The 16967-nt window shown below is 34.7% G+C and overlaps 1 protein-coding gene and 1 pseudogene across 4 annotated transcripts in view; both read left to right on the top strand.

Moving 5' to 3' along the window:
* PCDH9 (protocadherin 9) overlaps positions 1-16967 on the top strand; it is an 896718-nt gene that overhangs the window by 501026 nt on the left and 378725 nt on the right. The window lies entirely within an intron of this gene.
* LOC116574691 lies at positions 5017-5079 on the top strand (annotated as a pseudogene).

Genomic DNA, 16967 nt, shown 5'->3' on the forward strand with positions numbered 1-16967 from the left:
ATTTCTATCTTAGGCTACGTAAGAGCTCAGACAGGTGGCTGGGCAATCAAGAATTAACTCGATACTTGGGTCCAACTAAGGAGGGGGAGGATTCAGCTATAATTTTAGGTCCACAGATGCTTCCTTCTTGTTTTGAACTGCCATCTTATTTTTACTTAAGCCATTGGTGTTTTCAGCAGTCTGTCCCTTTATTTGTTATTAATTATGTCCTGGCTGAATAGCTTCATCATAGTTGCTTAGTAAAAGATGTGAAATCATTTTCAAGTTATTATGTTGTTTGTGCTCTGATGCCAGAGGACTTCACTATGGTTGTTTAGTAAAAGGTCTAGAATCTTCATCACATTATTCATTTAAACAAAAGTAATATGGAGTTTAGCTACCTTCATCATTACTATCATCAGTTTATACTGAGTATTAATCATGTTCCTTGTTCATATTTAATCTATAATGTTAGCACATTCATGGAAATGAGAGGGATTATTTTTAAGGAAATGAGGTATTAAAGACTTCTCTAAGACCACTTAGCTACAGAGTACCAGAGTTGGGATGGAAGCCCAAGTATAACTACCTCCAAGACCAAATTCAGTCCATTAAAACATACTTACACATCTGTAACATCTGAAAAATGCATTCTTGAGATTTTTCTTAGATAAAAATGGGTTCCCGTTTGAGACAAGAAATAAAAAGTTAAGCCATATTGGAGGACCAGCGTGGCTCAGTCTTTTAAGTGTCTGCCTTTAGCTCAGGTCATGATCCCAGGCTCCTGGGATGGAGTCCCATAGCTGGCTCCCTTCTCAGCAGGGAATCTGCTTCCCCCTCTCCCTCTGCCCCTCTCCTTGGCTTACTTGCTTTCTCATTATTTCTCTCCCAAATAAATACATAAAATCTTTTAAAAAAGTTAAGCCATATTAACTAGGTTTTTTAAATTTAGATTAAAAACTAGATCTGTAGGCAAGAAATACTTCAACAAGCATCTTTTTCACCAACTCATAGGCTTCAAGTTTGTCTTAGCTCATATCTAGGCTGACCCCCAGAACGGTCCTGCATCATTCTACCCAGGCTTCCAGCCAGGTACGACCAAGCCTTTGGGGAAATGATAATAAATCTGTTCAAGGAAATCTTAGAATTCTTCTCTTACAGGCCATGCTTAAACTCAGAACTACCATGTGACATACTTGAATCTGGTGTTTATTTGGGGAGCCAACACTTTTTTTTTAGGTGCTTTTGTCTCATTGTAAAGTTTGAATCATCAAAACCATTTGTTGTTGTTCCCTCCCCAATTGATTATAATTCTCATGACAACTTAATTATAAGCTTTCTAGAAATTACTATCTGATGATAACTTTTATGCCTTTTTTGCCTCTTAGTACTTACCAATTTTAAGATGAATGACAGAATATTTTATAACTTTTTAATTCTATTATTCATAGTTTGAAGATATACACATAAACAGGAGTCATTTTTCTAGCAGCATAGTACAGTGGATTCTTTTTTTTTTTTTAAGATTTTATTTATTTATTTGACAGACAGAGATCACAAGTAGGCAGAGAGGCAGGCAGAGAGTGAGAGAGAGGAGGAAGCAGGCTCCCCGCGGAGCAGAGAGCCCGATGTGGGGCTCGATCCTAGGACCCTGGGATCATGACCTGAGCTGAAGGCAGAGGCTTTAACCCACTGAGCCACCCAGGCGCCCCAGTACAGTGGATTCTTGAATCAGATTCAAATACACCTGGAGTCCTCAGTTGGAGCCCCTGCTGAATAAGCTATAGTAGGAGTATTTTTAAATGCATTTAACCCCTCTGAACCTCAGTTTGTACACCTGTAAAAAAATGTGACACAACAGAATTGTTGTGAAGGATAAATAACACAACATAAATGAAAATACTTTACAAAGTGTTAATTAACACTTATAATACCTTCCCTCTTAGTTGGAACGGATCTTAAGGTAAGTGAGCTAAATAGGAATTCTAGTCCTCATACTTACCTTTTAAGTTAGCTAAGAATATGAGCCCCAATTTGCTCATCTACAAAATGTAATTAAAAATAATTGTTTCTAGGGTATTTTGGCCATGAACATATTTTAAATAGGCACAATGGTTAAAAGACAATTACTTTCCTCTCATCCCATCACCGTACCATCATCCAAATCTATTTGATGTGCCCTTCTTCGGTTGGTGGTTCTCTTTTTCAGTGCGAAAGAAAACATAGTTCCTGAAATTTTTAAAGTACAAAAAGACAATGGTTTGTGTTATAATGATCTTGATTATTTTGACCATAATCGAGAATACCAAAATGATCTCTATCTTGGTCTATTTGGGAAACATGGGACTATATAAATAAATAATTACCGACTTATTAATTACATAGGACATCTCAATAAGGAACAGATGAGACATTTAGGAAGTTTTGTGCCAAAAATAGACATTAACATTAGTACCTGCTTAGAAAATACCACACTAAAGAATATTTAAGAGGTTGGAAGTAAAAGAATGACACAAAGATCCAGTGCAACTTTGCAGGACATGTTTAAAATGGCCTGCAAATATTAGAGCTATTTAAGCAGCAGACAGTAAATAAATTGAGACTGATAAAACTCTTAAGCTAAGTTGCACTCATCTGTCAGACATATCCTTTACTGCTTAAATTTTGGCTTCCTTTTATTTTAAAGTTGCCATGTGGTGTGAGTAGGTGGAAAACACCTTGAAGATTCCCTAAGATGTTAAAAGCAAAGATAAGATAATTTTATGAAACTTACACTTTAAGATCAGAATATGTACATGAAGAATCACGATGATATGACACAGTGGCTCCCAGACTAGGATTGTAGTGTTTAACCATAACGAGGAATGAATTCAGGTTTTGTGGGGACCGAAGTTTGTCTTGGAAGAAATTTCAGACACAAATGCCTTCCTTGTGCAGACATTATAAAAATATATTACCATGTGAAGTTTGCTCTGGCTTTGGAAGAGACTTGTTCAACCGAAGAGCTTAAGCTTCTTTAGCTTCGGGGTTAGTCTACCAGCGAGTAAAGCTATTTAATGGGTGAGTATATGTGAAGGAAGAATATGTCAATAAGAAAGAAGCATGTCAGCCAGGAAATGGTACAAGCAGGAGAATCCCCGAGATAACTACTGACATTGTCCATCCAAGCAATGCCAAGGAGAAGAATCAAAGATTTGAGAATTTGAGTTTTGTCAACAAAATTGCTTGTATTATGAGGTGGGTCCGTCTGGCCCTTTTAGAGTCCTACCAGCATCTGATTCCTTATTTTTAAAGCCAGGGTTGGGTCAGTCCCGACCTAAAACTTACCCAAGCTCTTCTCCTTCCCCTCCACTTTCCCTCCATGCTAATATCCCTATAAAGGAAGAGAATGAAAAGGCAAGATGATTCCACCTCTCTGGTCTTTTCCGCACTTCTTCTTATGAATCAATACTGATGATACATGTAAATTTATCCAAGCGTAAACATTACTTAATTATCTCTCTAAAGGTAGTTGGTAGAGAGCCCACATGTTGACTCAGTAACTCAGATTCTGCTTTTATGAGGCAAACAGAACTATTTTTCTGTAGCACTCTTTATATTAGTGGAGATTTTACTAATCTAGAAAAAAAAACAAATTCTCAAGTAAATTAAGAGCTCATCATTTGGAATTTGAAAAATAGCAATTAGAAATCAGAGCTATAAACCTATTCTCAATGCTTTGCAGCCACGCTCTTAGTTCTCTCTGATAAGATCAACCATGAAATGCATTAGTTCTAATTTATACAAAAACAGTGGCTCTATTCTTAGCGCTGTTTCTGTAACTATTGCAGATAGGAATAATCTATTATTTCTGTTTTTCTTTATGAAATGTTTTGAAGGTTCCAAGGGCTCCTTTATACTAGTATATCTAGGAAAGCAGATGTTGAAAGAAGGAAGAAGACAAGGCATGCATGTGAAATGGAGCTTTTCTTTAAGCTAAACCACCTTCGAAATGCAGACACTAATGCACATTCATATTGATCTATTGGTTCATAGTATCTGTTTATTGTTGCATTTATTTGTCTCTGCATTATTTATTGACAACCTTATACTCAGAGGAATTAGATAAAGACTAGACTTTTTATTATGGGGAAGTAGAATGTTGTAGAAACATAGCACATTACGCACAAGGACATGCACAATGATGAATTAGATATGTATATCATCTGTACTCTAACATCTTTCAGTGCCATGTAAATAATTGAGTTAATTTATTGAGTTGAAACCCAATTATAAGTTATATATGGCTCAAGCACACTATAAATACAACATGTCGACTGCTGTATTATGGATCCTCTTATTTTCAGGTAAACAAATGTCTCATTATTACATGTTCTTTTTATTAATCACCTCATTTTTAAGTCAAATCTCTGGAAGCCTGGTAAACCCATGATTAGCATTAGTGAAACACCAACAAAGCCTGTGACTTTGAGAAGGGAACTATTGATCACTTTGGTGAGGTAGTTGAACAACTCAGATCTAAAAGAAAAATAGGTTCAAGATAGCAGAAAATGTAAATAGCAGATGCAATTTGATAGGAAGTAATTTGGAATTTTGACCATATACATACTATAAAAGTTGGAGCAGTAGGGATCTCTATAGGCTTAGAGCAACAAAAACATGCCAAAGGACTGATGATTTAGGGCTGAAATTCGAAGTGGCTTGCTGTGATATCTGTGTAATTGTCATTTTCTTCTCCAAAGATACTAAGATTTTTTGTTCTTCTATGTCGGTAATTCTGTAAGACCACAAATATCTTATTCAGTAGGGGCAATATGACCACTTCTTTTAGACAAATTCACAATCAGTTGCTGATACTTGACTTAGTCATGCTAGGCCATAAATTATTGTGCTGAGGTTGGGAAGAGGGAGAAACAATGAGTTAATGGAATTTAAATAATTTAAAATATTTGATTTTCTGGTGATCATTGGTCCTCAAGAAAAGGTAATACTATTTTAAGTTTCAAGGAAAACTTACAAGGAAAATGGGAGGTTGGCAGTATCGTAGCCAATGAGGTTTATCCGAGGCGCGATTATTGCTAATTGAAAACTTTAACTAAAATCTTGAATTAACTAATTCAAGGCACAAAAAAAGGCAAAATCATACTTCTATTATAGCATTCAGTATATAGTCATTAATATTACCTCAATTGAGGTGGTGGTGTGATAGAAATGGAAACAATTTGCATGAATACCTGAGTAAACCAGATTAGACAGATAGAAATGTCGTCGTATGTCATTTATTTACTGATCTTATTAGTATTTTCATTTCCATTACTTATTACATTGTTGGACTCTGAAATTGCTCTCCACACTTATAAAATAACATGTAATGTTTTCTTTAAAACACCATTGATAAGCAATACTCTATATATACCCTATGCTCTAATATAAAGTTATATATTTATTTATATTATATAGCATTAACATATGCATAGTTATCCACTTGCCTAGAAATCTGAAGTAACCTTAAAAAACATATGAATTTTATCACTCTTAGAATAAATTATACAATGAGGAAACAGTAATCAAACTAAAGGATCAATCATTCACAAATAATAAGTAGAGATCAAATGATTAGGAGCGAAAATAACGCTTAGCAAGCTTCATTCTCTATGACCTTGCATTGCAGGAGATGTCGAGGGCTATAAGGGCTTCAACAAGTTCCATGAACCTCTTGCTTCTCAGAGATTTAATTTATTCCACTGCAGCTTGATTGACGTTAGTAATTGGTTATGGGTATCAAAACACAACTGTGCACATAAATGAAAGGAAAAGAGTTAAAGATTTAAAAAAAAAGTAAAATTCAGTTTTGTTTTGAATTCACACAGGATCATTTAGGTAACTTTAAATCCACCCATTCTTAAAAACTCACAATGGTACCATCCATTTGTTCACCAGATCTCAAAAATGTATCAGGTAGTAGAGATACCAAGAGAGCATGCACGGTTTCCTTTCTTCTTCCCATTTATAAGAACTTACATGTGCATACCTATTTAACAACATTTTTAATTTTGGTCTTTTTTCCTAGGCAATAACTCAGAGTAGGATAAAATAATTTTTGAGAATAAGGTAATATAGGAACCAGTACAAAACATCAGGGGAGGGAGAGAATTCCTGTTAGAAAAGGACAACTGAATAGTTGTAAACTGGGTAAGAGAGAGAGGTATATATTCTTCTCCATGTGTTCCTTACTATTGAAGAGGAGCAGGCCTGTAGTCTAAAAAATGGGGATAGATGGATCTACTCACTTAATAGGTCTGATTTAGATATACTAGGATAGATATAGGTCAGATATATGAAACATAGATATATATTATATGTCAGAAATTTTTAAAAGAAGTGAACCATTGCAAAGATAATCTGAAAGAATAATAATTAATCTAGATATTCAAATATCAGAATTTACAAGTGGCTTATAGTGGTGGACCCTCAACATTACTTTTTTAAACTAACTTGGACAATGATTTTTAATCACTTCCAAAGGTATTAAACCGTGGTGACATCAGAAGGGAGTTTTATAAAAAAAAAACACTGATGAAAAGGAGATACATTCAAGAGTAGTAAACATAACAAAAAACTAAATTCAATATGAACCTTTTCCTGGTAATAACAGAAAAATAATATTATCTATTCTCAAGTTATTGAGCATCAATTCTACAAAATTTGAATATCATCCTAGTATCTTTGGTTGCATAACCAATAAGGAGGTAAAAGGCAACAGATCATTGCCAACCCTTATTTTTACAGAAAACATCAGTTCCATTTCTTTTGGAATATTTTATTTTTGGTCTCCATATATTTCCTTAGATTTGCAGTAGTTATAAAAGATAAACAAAATAATTAATAGAAAATGCATGGCTTATCTAAACATCAAAAATTTTCAATATTTTCCAGTATCATTCATTATACTCTTGTATGGCTTCCATAGGGTGATACCTTGAATTGTATTTAGCACTTACAAATTGATCTTATTTGGCTACGATTTTTGACTATTTTAAGGTCAACTGGGACTTGGAACAGCCAGCAAATGATGTTGGTGAAATTTACAGTTTAATTAGAATGCACAGTTTGACTCTTGTATATTTCCATTTGTGCTCCTTTGTAAGTCAGTTATTTAGAACCCCCCAAAAATGTTCTTGTAGAGTAGATGTAATGAATGGTCGATAGTATCCTGGGCTGGATTGTGAAACTCATTTACTCATTTACTCTTTTATTTATTGAGTTTTTATTACATGTTACCTCAGTAAGACCTTCCCTTGGCACCCAATTTAAAATGTCAAACTCTGCACCAAATATTTCATATTTCTTTTTTTTTCTTTGCCTTATTTTCCCTTCTGCTTATCACTGTATAGTGGCTACCTATTTTTACATATTTATTGAATCTGTTGTCTCTCTTCCCCAATGAAAGATAAGATTCACTTTTGCCAGCTTTTTTTTTTTTAACTACTCCTTTTCTAGGACTAAGAAAAGGCACAAAGTTGATGCTCAAAAAATAAATGATAGTGGTGATTCTTTGTGTTCTTAAAGAAAAGAAATGAAGTACAACTATACAGTAGAATCGCCAGACTTAATCACAGTTCTGAGCATTTTATCTTTTATACTGAGGCAGAACCCATTGGTTAGAGCATCATTTAACTGCCATCATTAAAATGGGCACGTTGAGATAACTAATACGTACTCTCTCTCACCCTCCATAATAGCTCTGCCTAATGAGAAGGAAACTGACGCTCAGACATTTTTATTTTATTTCATTTTATTTTTTAAGATTTTATTTATTCATTTGAGACAGAGAGACACAGCAGAGAGCATGAGCAGGGGGAAAGGCAGAGGGAGAGGGAGAAGTCAACTCGCTGCAGAGCCTGGATCCCCAATGACATTGGGCTCAATCCTAGGACTTGGATATCATGACCTGAGCCAAAGGCAAACGCTTAACCATCTGAGCCACCCAGACACTCCAGACCCAGAGATTTTAGGTAAAGAACTTGTATTCACACAGCTACAGAAAGAGGGACTATTGGGTTACCTTTCTTTTGTTCCCCTCCAGATTTCACATTCTTACTCACCAACTAAAACAAATAAAACAGAAACCCTTCTTTTAATTCTTTATTCCTGCTGTTACTCTTCTCTGGTGGTGCTAATGCTTTAGTATGGCAAAGTAATCTAGATTATTGGGAGAGAGAGAAGCTTTAAGGGAGCAGGGAATGGAAAGGACAAAGAGAACAAAATCCCAAGAGGGATAGCTGGTAGAGTTCTATCTTTGTCCCTATCTCTGTTTTTCTTTCTCTCTCTCTCTCTCTGTCCCTGTGTCTCTGTATCTATATTTAATGAATATATATTTTACATATATATATATTTCTGAAGTAAGGAGAGTAGAGCTTATTTGAAACCAGTTTACGACTGGCAGTTAAAGTTTGTGATCTTCTTGATCTGTCAGTCATTCCTGTTTGTAGCTTTATTACAGTGAAGTCTGATTCCATTGATTTTATGTTTCTTTTTTATTTTATGAAATGCAGCATTCAGATTTTTTTTTTTTAAATCTCACCAGTACAACCCTGCATCAAGAAGCAATAGACTCTCCTTTACCTGACCTCCAATAGGAATATAAGAAATACTATGATTGGTCCTGTTATTAATATATATTTCTATTTCGGATATTGAAGACTTTTATTATATGAAAATCCATGACTTATTGCAGTGTTAGTATCATATGATGAAAAAGCATAACCATATGGTGCGAATAGTATCCTGGTGGAAGCACAAATGCCACTCATTCATTTATTCTTGACCTTTATCATGTCCCTTTGAAGTTTGAATGACCCAGGTTTGTTTAGATTATTCATGCTAAAGAAACATAGGATGTTTAAGGCCGCATAAAAATAAATTATCTGAGCATTTTTCTTCTAGTATTAACCCACTGAAATTAAATCCAGTTTTTTAAAAGTTAATTTTTACTGCCCCTGAATATAAAACATTTCTCATAACACAAAATAGTAGTCTTTTTTTTTAAAGATTTTATTTATTTATCTGACAGAAATCACAAGTAGGCAGAGAGAGAGGAAGGGAAACAGGCTCCCCGCTGAGCAGAGAGCCCAATGTGGGGCTCAATCCCAGGACTCTGGGATCATGACCTGAGCCGAAGGCAGAGGCTTTAACCCACTGAGCCACCCAGGTGCCCCCACAAAATGGTAGTCTTAAGTTGTAATTTACCTAACCATGCATAAGTAGGATTTATATTTGAAGCTCCTCATGGTAATAATTTTATTAACTACCATCTTGCCTCGCTTTTTTCTCAGCCGCTGGAAACATTATTCCAAAAAGAGGCTAAGATATGTTATTTTAATATATTATTTAATTTATGCCTATTTAATTAAATTTTCATGCAACACATAGTTTTTGTTCTATCTGATTAGACAGAGGAGATTGTGATGCAGCCTTCAAAAACCCAGACGGGAACTCATACTTTTCCGTAATATTTAATATGATTTAATTGTTTGCTGAATGATGTATCTTCTACTTTACATGGGTTAGCAAAACACCTTAGTATTTGCATTGGGAATAATTTCTCAAGGGAAATACCTTCAGAAAATATATTTTGGATGAATGTTATTGTCAAAATAACTTATTGGAGAAGTGGCATGTGAGTTGTCCTTCTCATTCAAGAATGTCACCTGCCTTCCTATATTAGAGAAGAGGTAAAAGAATCAAATGGAAATTTCAATTCCCAAGAACTCCCTGCTCATTTGGAAAAAAAAAAAAATGTATTTAGATATCCCTCCTGAGATTATGTAAAATACTTTGCTAAACAGCTGGATTGATACCCAGTATTTGTGAATATTTATATGTTTTCCTTTAAAAGCTGGACTGGGGGCACCTGGGTGGTTCAGTCAGTTAAAACATATGACTTTGGCTCACGTCATGATCTTGGGGTCCTGGAATGGAGCCCCACATTGGGCTCTGAGCTCAGTGGGGAGTCTGCTTCTCCCTAGGGCCCTCCCTCTTCCCATACCTCTGCTCATGTTCTCTCTCTCTTTTTCTCTCAAATAAATAAATAAAATCCTTAAAAAAAATAAATAAAAGTTGGATCCTATTATTATGTACATGATTATGAGTGAGTTCAAAACAATATAAACCAAGAAGCAGTATCTGGTTTTTGTTGATACACAAACATGCATATACACACACATACCTGGATATACTTTGTGTTTTAGATCTTTCAGTTAGTTTTGACTTGAATAACTTTCTCAGAAGAATTTTTCTACACCAAAAGTAAATATGACTCAAGTTTTTGGTGTGTATCACTTTCTGTGTTTTGAGTTATTTAAGTCCAGTTCCTTTATTTTAAAGAATGACTTTACTGAAAACCATATCTTGGGGAAAATGATAATCAGATTTAGTAAATACCATCAGGAATAAAAAAAAAAAACAGAAAGAAAGAAAGAGCAGAGACATTTATAGTTTATTATTATTAAAATATTAGCTTATAATAAATATAGTTTATTATTATTAAAATAACCAGAAAATTTCCAAAGATATTTGGACAAAATATAATGACTTACAGTTTAGCTCTTATTTGTTTTTTTCCCTAAGAGAGCCACTATTTTTAATCAGAACAGTATGACAATGACATGAGGCACACAACACAAGCTTTATTATAGGACATGTAATTGAAAAATAAGCAACATATGTTTGTGGGTTGTTTTTTTTTTAAGATTTTATATATTTATTTGAGAGAGAGACAGTGAGAGAGAGCATGAGCGAGGAGAAGGTCAGAGAGCGAAGCAGACTCCCCATGGAGCTGGGAGCCCGATGTGGGACTCAATCCCGGGACTCCAGATTCATGACCTGAGCCGAAGGCAGTTGTCCAACCAACTGAGTCACCCAGGCACCCCTTATATTTTTGTTTTTATTGTTGTTTTCTTATTTCTATTTTTTTTGAGAACATTTGTAAGGTTATGATATTTTAAGACTATTCTATAACTTCCTTTCTGAACCCCCAAAAGCTCTATAGACAGGTTTTGAAGAATGACCAGTTCAGCCCCCACCCAACTCAAAATAAACAAAATAAATAAATGAATAAACAAAAACAAAAACACCAAGAACAACAACAACAACAAAACTGGCTCATACTGTCTAAAAAATTGCTGTGCCATTTGGAAACATACTGATGTTGAATTGCTAACACAGTCACTGAAATAAAATAAATGTTAGAAGATTTATTGGCAAATAAAATCAGAACTCAAGGCTAATATCATCTAAGATGATATTTTAATTGTCCTCTTACTTTTGCAAGTACATTTGCCATTGAGGGCTGAATCTTACCATTTGCTCTATGTATATATTTAATATATGCTTTCTAGCTTATGTAGAAAAAGCCAATCCAAAGGCTTCAATTTTGTTACAATGTACTAGAAAATATGTGACGTCTCTGCAACATCAATAGCTCCACAATTCTACCTTCAAAATTAATAACAATAGAAAAATAATTAAATAGTCATTTGAAGGTAAGACTGCTAATATGGAACAACAGACAATGTTATCCAAATGACTTCTGCCTTCAAAGCTTGGCAGTGTCCATTTCCCTCTTAAAAGGAAATCTTATTTTAAAATTTTAATAGGAAATTCTTCTACATTCAAATGAATTAGCTTTTCATTTCCTTGTGCCTGTTACAGTATTTATTCTCATATTTAAATGAATGAAAATCATCATATTCGTGTGAAGGCTATCTTGTGGAAAATCAGAATTCTAAATTCAGACTTGAGTTTTAACAAGCATTATTAACATGACCCTATCATATTGAAGTTGAGTAGCAAATACATAAGTGCTTTTGTTGTTGTTGTTTTGTTACGTTTTGATTCATTCTCCTTCTTTTGACTATCAATTTGGTGGAATAATAACTCTTTTTGTTCACTGTAATCTAACAAACGTGCCATATCATATAATTTTAACTACATGCACTATGTCTCCGATAAAGTCAAAAGAAAAATATTCCTAGAAATACTAAAATACGAAAAAGAATACCTTGATTTATTTCAAAATTAGTTCTGAATCTCAACAAATGTCCATGAAATACTCCCTCTTTTAGTTTTCCAAATACCTATCTATGTAATTTTTTAAAAATTCCGATTCACAAGTACGTACACTCTTGCTCTATAACCCATGAAGGAGGAACATAATGAAGGAGAGAGGGGGAAATAAAAACAAACTTCATGAGCTGGAAAGTGATCATGCAATGTCGTAAACCTGGGATTTGGGAAACAGAGACATAAAATAAAAGTGAAGTTGCTGTTTTGCGAGTTTGAATAAAATCTCAGCAGTATGTTGCTGTCCAGAGCAGAAGCCAACAAGGGCTAAAAAATCAACGGAAACTATTGCAGCAGATGTTCCTTGAAACACTGAGCATACAACAGGCTCCAAAAAGCTCAAGGCTAAGAGTAGAAAGGATTCAGATAATGTGACCATGGATAATAAGAGGGATGAGTAATCTATGGTAAAGAATAAACACATTTCAAATGTAATTTTAACTCCAATTTTCATTATTTCCAAAATTGCTGACTTATCACAGTGTCTACCAGTCTTGGATTTTATAATCTCATGTGTAAAACATGAAAATTAAATAGCACTTCTTTTTAAGTAAAATACTGCTGTATTTCTTCTTTATTTTTGGCACTGATAATGCTCAAGAATAAGGCTAAAAATATATATATATATATATACTCCAAACATCACAGTCTCTATGTGACCTTTAATAAAACCACCTATAATACACATATTGCTCTAACTCAGGTTAACTTGCTTTACAATTTTCTTCTTCTTCAATACATAAAGATTCCTTCCTATAAAAAGTCAATATATAGATTTGGATCTGAACATGGTGGGTCTGAATCCGTGGATCCAACTGTCTCAACAAACATACTGGAGACCACCTTGCTTTTTGTATTTAATATATTTTGTTATCATATTTCTGTGCCACTATATATGTGGCTGCCATGTTCTTTGTAATAGGTATATAATGTTGCATTGCATATATGTCTCAATTTTTTCTTAGTCAATTCTCTGTTAATGAGTAGTTTCCAATTTAATGTGAATTTAGAAAAATATTTAGAAAAAGAGTAGTTTCCAATTTAATGTGAATTTTAGAAAATAGATACAATACCTCCTTTTCCCAAATGCCATATCCTTATCCCCAGAATCTGACTATGTCATCTTGCATGGCAAAGTGAACTTCAACGTGTAAATAAACTAAGGAATTTGAGACAGGGAAATTTTGTTTGTTTGTTTGTTTGTTTGTTTGTTTAAAAATATTTATTTATTAGCCAGGAAGAGAGAGAGAACGAGCACCCAAGCAGGGGGAGCAGCAGGCTCCCTGAGCCCAGTGTGGGATTCATCCCAGGACCCTGGGATCATGACCTGAGCTGAAGGCAGGCATGTCTTACTGAGACACCCAGACATCCCTGAGACAGGGAGATTATTGTAGATAGACAGGGAGATGATTGTAGCTTAACAGGGCCATCCCAATGTAATCACAATGTCTTTAAAAGTGGAAGAGAGAAGGAGAATAAGAGAGTTAGAGGGAGATGTGACCATGGAAGACGGATCAGAGAGATGCAACATTGCTGGCTTTGAAGATGGAGAAAGAGTTGTGAGCCCAGAAATGCAAGTGGACTTTGGAAAATGGAAAAGGCAAGGAAATGTAGCCCTAAGAGGAATGTAGCCTCACCATGGCCTTGATACTAGCCTCATGAGAACTGAATCAGACTTTTGACCTACAGAAAAGAAAGATAAATCTGGATTGTTTAAGCCACTATATTTGTAGTAATTTGTTACAGCAGCAAGAGAAAATGAATACATTATGCTTGTATTAACATTTCTGTAAATAGCCATTTCTTGAGACAGAGTTACTATAATACAGAAAACCACACGCTTTAAGTGTTTCAAGAGAGGTATAAAGGCTGCCAACTCAAAAAACATATATATTTTACAGTAAAAGCAAATCTTATACCTGACAAAGGGCATCACTCTCTTGTCTTCGTATATGCTTTTCTCTTTTAAGAGGTGAATGGTTAGGTATTACTGTTTATGGTACCAGAATAATGCAATACATTTTGTGTTCTGGAGCTCAAAGTGAAATCAAATTAAGGCATTCTTTAATTTGCATTAATATTGCTACATCATAGCAATAAATAATAGAAGACCTAAAACATTCTAGTAAAATGTGCAAAGAATGTTACATATTAATTTTCAGTAAGAAAATAAGTATTCTAGTTACTGCTATGTGTTGAACAGGACAGATTTCATTCCACAGGTACCATCCTGGACTATGTGTAGTAATGTATATAATGCCAAATCAGTTGGCGGTTGCATTTGTTAAACATGTCTTAATGGTTGACCATTGAGTAATTTTTAACCCACATATTTTAAAGATTTTATTTATTTACTTTAGGGAGAGATAGAAAATAGAAGTAGGAGGACAGGCAGAGGGAGAGGGAAAGAATCTTAAGCAGCGGGGCTCGATCTCACCACCCTGAGATCATGACCTGAGCTGAAATCAAGAGTTGGACTCTGAACCAACTGAGCCACCTGCTGCCCCAAACCCGCAGATTTTTTAAATCATTGTGATAAACTTGGTTTTAAGTGAGAAGATTTTTTTTCCTGATGGCATTTAAATGATTTGACATTTCATTTTCTGACAGTATTTAACTATTTTACTTATTTATATATTCAGTTATGAACACATGTATTGAGTGATTGATTGTCTCAACCCAAATCTTTGGTCAGGATTGGCCTTAGAAAATATAACAAAGACACTAATATTTTTCTTTGACGTCCTGTTAACTTGTCTGCTACAGCGTTCTTCTAAAATGCATTTGTCTCATTAGATGAAGGGACATCTCAAATTTGCATTTGCCCTGACTCTGTCAATAATATACTTCCTCTTCCACAACTTCTATCATCCCATCAAAACATGCATGTTCTGTATCACAGCACTGGGGCTCTTTGCTAGAATACAAATTGAATTAGCCATTGGCAGTTATTTTTAACATATTATTCATGTGTTGGAAACATACTCATTTTAACATCAATATTCAAAGGCCAGTGTCTTGACTCGAAACAATGTATTTGACAGTGAAATATTCGGGCACCTGAGAGGAAACTGATGTTTGTTTGCTTCTTTATTTTGTTTTGTTAGTAAAGCAACCTGTTGGTAGCTCACTAATCAAGCTTCTCTTCTCTGATATGCATTAACTCACATGCTTACTTAGAGAAGGGGACTTGAAATTTGGCTTTAGAAAAAAAAAAATCTCAAGATGATTACATAGGGTCATGGAGTGTACCATGTAACATGCTCTGGGTAAACTGAAACTGGAAACAAAAGTAAATAAGTGTGTCTTTTTTGGTACAGTTGTATTTAGTTATTGTTGGGACTAGGAAACATTTTAAAAGAGTGTAAATCATATTCATGAATATAGTTTATTTTTGGAGTAAAATAATCAGTTTCAATATGTAGTCTCTTGCTGTCCTTCACAGTGCCATGATTCCCTAAGTCTGTAAATGTTAATAACAGCAGTATAGAAAATATTATGTTATTTTCCAGTGGATTGGAAAAACCTCCTTCCAGGAAGTTGTGCAGTAAATCAATTGTCAAGTCGTGTTTTCTACCAGCACATCTTGCTGTATCCTACAAATGAAAAAGCCTGAAGACTATCTTATGGCTAAAGCTTTCAATCTCAATTCTGATCTTGTCCCTGAACCAAGGGCTTACTTAGAAATGGTATGTTTCCCAAAGATATATCAGAGCACACCATAACCACTGTGACACTTCTGGGTGGTATAATCATCTCCCTAAAACCAAACCTCTGAAAATTTGGTTGGGGGCAGAATGAGAGATCTCTATCAGAACGGCAGCTGAATGTCATAGATTTTGCTCTTGGGTGTTATTTTTGAAGCCGGGAATTGTTTTAGCAACATTCTTCTTTTGAGCTACAGGGTCTTGGGTTTAATTGCAAATTTGATTCTCCTCTCACTGAACACAGTGTCTGTTATTTGGGTCACACACTTAGACTGAGGAAGACATGTATTTTCAATATATCTATATGTTTTTGATGTGGAAAATGATTCTGTGATAGGGTACATTCACAGTCCTTTCTTAGACTGCAAACTGAAATATGGATTCCACTTATTGTCACTAAGAGACATTTATGTAGCAGGCTGTAGTTTTCCACAGCTATTAATTTTTCTAAAAATGATATTATGCCTGAGGAAATAGTGTTTTATGGAGTACATCCCGGAACGGCAGTTGTTGCCCAGCTGTTTCAAACTAGACCCGACACAAAGAAAAAGATCTTGAACTAAATCACCATGTACACTTCTAAGTTTAAAAGAAGAATGGGGGCACCTGGGTGGCTCAGCTTGTTAAGCATCTGACTCTTGATCTCAGTTCAGGTCTTGATCTCAGGGTTGTGAGTTCACGCCCCACGTTGGGCTCCATGCTGGTTGTGGAACCGACTTAAAAAAAAAAAAAAAGGAATAAGAATTAAAAATAGAGGTGTTTCCCTGTGTTTAATTGGAATATTTCCTTGAAAATAAAGAAACACAGATGAAAAAAGAAATTTCTACTGTGAATTGGTGTGAAGATTGGTGTCAGGAAATTGGTGTAAACACAAGAAATTAGTAAATAGGCAGAATAATCTTCCAGGAAGAACAAGAGGTGCTTATCATGGCATATCAAGGAAAGCATATTAAATCTTACAAATATTTTAACTAGTAAATTATTACATTGCTTGACAATTCAATACAGAGTGAGATATTCATGAAGTATTCAATAAATGTTAATTGATGGTGATTAGATAAAATCCTGCCAAACAATCCCTTGCATACAATCAAATGAGTGACCTGAGCAAAGAGAGGCGCATGTTGCTTTTCCATTACTACTAATTTGTCATCCTTG

This window comes from Mustela erminea, chromosome 15 (assembly GCF_009829155.1).
Source record: "Mustela erminea isolate mMusErm1 chromosome 15, mMusErm1.Pri, whole genome shotgun sequence".
Lineage (NCBI taxonomy): Eukaryota > Metazoa > Chordata > Mammalia > Carnivora > Mustelidae > Mustela > Mustela erminea.